Source organism: Rhagoletis pomonella, unplaced genomic scaffold (assembly GCF_013731165.1).
Source record: "Rhagoletis pomonella isolate Grant_MI unplaced genomic scaffold, Rhpom_1.0 Rhpom_scaffold_00001, whole genome shotgun sequence".
NCBI lineage: Eukaryota > Metazoa > Arthropoda > Insecta > Diptera > Tephritidae > Rhagoletis > Rhagoletis pomonella.
Window position 1 is genome coordinate 82,186,117 of NW_023458555.1, and position 4,757 is coordinate 82,190,873.

A 4,757-nucleotide genomic window follows, 5' to 3' on the forward strand; every position below is an offset into this window, starting at 1 on the left:
TTTCAGATTTTTTGAGCAGTGTGACTAAGGAATTAATCAATATTTACTCAAATTTGATATATACCATGGTTCATTGGATGGAAAATGAGTGTGGATGGAATAAAAATGGGTGTGGCGCTGACCACTTATATCATTTATGTATAACTCAAAAACTACCGATCTCGACCAAATGTGACGAACAAAAGTATTGGCACAGTGAATTTTTCGCAATATATGCAAAGTTTTTTATCATAATTTATTTTCGATAATTTTTTATAAAAATAAAATCTCTAAACTTTGTGCAAAACTCAGGAAAATTCATTAAATTTGCACACTAATTTGCAACTCTTTATTCAGATTTTGTAGAAAAATTTCAAGTATGCAGTTTTATAGTCCATTCAATTTTAGTAAATGCAAGTTTAACCCTAGAACACACACCCGGGTACAAATGTATCCACTTTCAACTTTGGAGTGTTGTAACTTTTGAACCGCTATACCTCTATACCCGGATCTAGGAAGATTATTTAGTTTTGAGTTCAAATTCAAAATTTGAACCAGATCGGACCATTGGTTCAGGAGCTACAGCCTTCCAAACACATTATATACGTAAACACACACCCGGGATACGTTTGTACCCCAATAGTAAAAATCCTCATAATAATAAAAAAAAAAACATTTTTTATATTATTTTTTTATTTGAAAAATTAAAAATATTCATTTCACACATTATATTATTGACTTTTATTATAAAAATTATAAAAATGCATCTTATATCTAAGGAAAATCATGGCAAATAGAGCAATTTGTTGATGTGACCGAATGTTCAAGACACATTGGCTTCTTACATTTGTCGCACAGCTTTCTGGTTTTTCTACGGCGTTTTTCCTCTTGTGCGTAACATAAATAGCAAGATCCGGACACAGGTTTTGGCGTGCGCGCTGCGGCAGATGTTGATGCTGCTGTTGACACCATTGATTCCACCGGTCGGTTGAAATATGCTTCAATAGCAATTTTAGTCGAAAAATTTCGCGTCACTTGACGATTTATGGCTCTGGCTTCAATAATGGGCATACACAATGCTTCAGCCAAGCTGCGCAGGATCTGCTTACGCTTGTTGTTTGTTCTCCAAGGCAACATAGGGTTATTCAAATCGTAGACAATGTAGGCTGCAAGAGCTGTAATGTCCAACATGTTGAAGAACATCGCTAGTGGCCATCGTTTTGTTTGTCTTTGTGTTGGATATTCCGCAAACATTTGGTCCATTCGATCAACACCACCTTTGGTACGATTATAATATTCAATTATTTCAGGTTTCCCACTGTCAGCTATTTCAGCATCATTATGCATGGTCGAAAGCAAAATTACTGCTTTATTTTTTTTGGGAACATAAGAGCACATTGTCACATTATTTTTGAAGCCAAATGTCGTTGAACCAATTGTCCTGTTTTTGTTCTGCTTCATTTCTTGAGGAATATATGATTTGTTTTTGCGCAAAGTTCCAACGATCGTGAGTTTCCAGGTGAGAAGCAGTTCTGCAACTGGCAAGGTCGTAAACAAATTGTCCATTGTAATGTTTCGGCCACTTCCTTGGTATTTGGCAGACAAATCCTTCACCACTCGTTCGCCTTGGTTCGTTTCCCTACCAGTTTCTGCTTGGCCAGTATATATTTGTCCATGCAGTGGATATGCATTTGTGGCATCGCAAATCCACCAAACCTTGATACCATATTTAGCAGGTTTTGACGGTATGTACTGCGTAAACCGTGTGCGTCCACGGTAAGGAAATAATTGTTCATCAATCGTCAAGCATGAGCTGGGCTTGTAATGTGCAGCAAGATTATTGTTCATCATCGTCCACAACTCACTGATCGGTGCTGCTTTATCAGTTAGTAAGCGTGTTGCACGAGTGTTTTTATCGTCAAATCTTAGGAACCGCAATATCGAACAGAAACGGTTGACTCCCATTGTGGCGCGATATAAAGGATAGTTTTTGACGCTCCATAAATCTCGAACATGTTCTCCATTGCTATGGTTCGCACCAGTCATAATAAGTATGCCAAAAAATGCATACAGCTCTGTTATGACACAGGCGTCCATGACTTAGGAGTTGTGTTTGGATGCGCGTTGTTGTAAGCATTATAAGTTTCTTTTGCTAACTTATTTGTGTGGCGCATAATTATATCAGCCATTTCAACGTTCATGAAACATTTGAATGTTTGCTCTATTGACAACATTTCAGTGCATCTAGCTGGTCCAGAACGTTCTCTTATAATATTTTGTCTGAGTAACTGACGACTTACATTTGGTTCTTTCATCCACTCAGTACCATCACGTGCAACAAATTTTTCGGCACTAGCAGGTAATTCATTATTTTCTTCTACTTCTTCTTCTTCATCGTCTTCTTCATCATCCTCATAGTCCGCATAATCAGGTAATACTTCTGCGGCACTTTGCGAAACTTCAGCATCGTCATCAGCAATTTCAATGTCATTGATTTGAATTTCTTCTTCTTCTGAGTCAAAGTCATAGGGAGCGTCATCGTCACAAATTTCATCAAATAAAGATTGTATATATGATTCTCGCTGTTCCTCAGTTAGCCTGCATAATAAAAAAAATTAGTATATGTTTACATTGTTGCTTATTTTACATTTTTTACCTTCTACATGCTGCACTTGATAAATATTCGTTTCTTCTTGAAGTCATTTCGTATCCAGTTATTTATAGTTTCAGTTATATTTATTTTCACTTATATTTTCACTTCTTACACTTTTGACCACCAAAACAATAATGAAAATATCAACAGGCAGCATTTATAACAACACCTCGTGTGAAAACAACCCTTGCAGCTGCATATAAAATACAAAAACCAGTTATACCCCAGCAAAAAATCGGTAATCGCTTTTAGTGGTAACGTGTTCTAGAAGGCATAGCGTTGTAATGCCTTGGAATTTTTTCGCTTCTTTTAGGCATTGTCGGTAATGCAAAGTAGAATATTTTATTTATTTCGCTTCTTTGTTTCATTTTGGGGAATGCAAAGTAGAATGTCCTACAATATTTTATTTTTTTCGCTTCTTTGCTTCATTTCAGGGCATGCAAAGTAGAATGTCCTACAATATTTTTTTTTATTTCGCTTCTTTGCTTCATTTCGGGGAATGCAAAGTAGAATGCTGCATCGTAGTCAGCTGAAAAATAAAATGAATATCCAAAAAATCTTTTTCTACCGTTAGTTTCTGTGGAAATTTGTCTCGCATAAAAATCATGTTTTGCTTTGTTCAATTTACAGCGAAGTTGAAGTCAGTCAATGAAGTGAAGTACATGAGTGAGGAAGTACAATTTTAAGCTTAATTAAATATGCATGTATGTACATACCGATTTTTAAGTAAAATCTAAATACCTAAATACATACATATGTATGTATAAAAACTGATTTATAAAAATTTTAATTAATTTTAATCATTTAAGACATTTTCTGATTTAATATTAATAAGTATGTACTCATCTGGGCAGTCTACATTAGTTTCTCTGTAAGGCATTCTTTGTTCGCTTCTCTGGATTCTGTTCATCCATGCCTTCTCCCTTCGTTTGAAGGTAATGCTGCGGGTAAGGGATTACCGCCAATGACATGCCCATGTTAAAATAAGGCCTTCCTGAAGCGAAAGGGTAAGCGATTCCCATCGCCTAGCTCGTTTCCACTTTCGCTTCTGTGGTAATCGTGTTTTTTGCTGGGACCAGTGTATTTGCTACCTACGTACCCATACCTTGCGCGACCTTTTTGCACATATCTTTTGAAGCAGGTAGAATATTTCAATGAAATAAAAACCAAAATGTGTATTCGTTGTTACTCTACAAGTATATTATTATAAATTATATTATTTTGTTTTGCATTTATGAGGACAACAACAAAAACAAAAATCCACTGTTGCATGTCCTGACTTTATTTGCCCATATCGCTGGAACCAGTAGGAATATTCGAATGAAACAAAAGACAAAATACTTGTTATATATTAAAATATACATTTCAAAAAAAAATCATAGAAATCGGTTAAATAAGCATTAAAAAAACCGCAAAATAAGGTCCCGGGTACAAACGTATCCCGGGTGTGTGTTTACGTGATATTTTCTGGGTGTGTGTTCCAGGGTTAAAGTTGCTAAAAAATCGCGTTGATTGTTGGCAATTTCTAAAAAATCTGAATAAAAAGTTGCAAATTAGTGTTCAAATTTGATGAATTTTCCTGAGTTTTGCACAAAGTTTAGAGATTTTATTATTATGTTTTATGGTGTAGAATGAACAATATTTTTATAAAAAATTATCGAAAATAAATTAGAATAAAAAACTTTATATTGCGAAAAAATCACTGTGCCAATACTTCTGTTCGGCACTGTACATATCGCTCTTAGCCTCCTTAACCTCCGTGTTGAAAATTTTTTAAACCGATGTCATACGATGAGTTTTGTAAATGGTGTAAGAATAGGGCTGTGAGATTAATACAAGGATGAAGGAAGTTGGATATGCAGATGAAGAAAAGGATGAAGGCAAAGATGAAAACTAAAATAAGGATACGAAAAGACAGATAGAAATGAATGTAAATTTAAATATTTAATATAAAGGTGAATGTGAATGTGTACAAATATAATTATAAAAACAAAAGTAAATAAAGGGATAAAGATGAGAATAAAGGTAAAGATACCTATAGATAAAAGGTAAAGATAAAGATAAAGATAAAGACAAAGACAAAGACAAAGACAAAGACAAAGACAAAGACAAAGACAAAGACAAA

General features: G+C 34.7%; 1 protein-coding gene across 1 annotated transcript in view; it reads right to left on the bottom strand.

Moving 5' to 3' along the window:
* Positions 1-4,757, bottom strand: part of LOC118748146 (E3 ubiquitin-protein ligase hyd) — a gene marked incomplete in the record, with an annotated part of 830,802 nt that overhangs the window by 226,737 nt on the left and 599,308 nt on the right.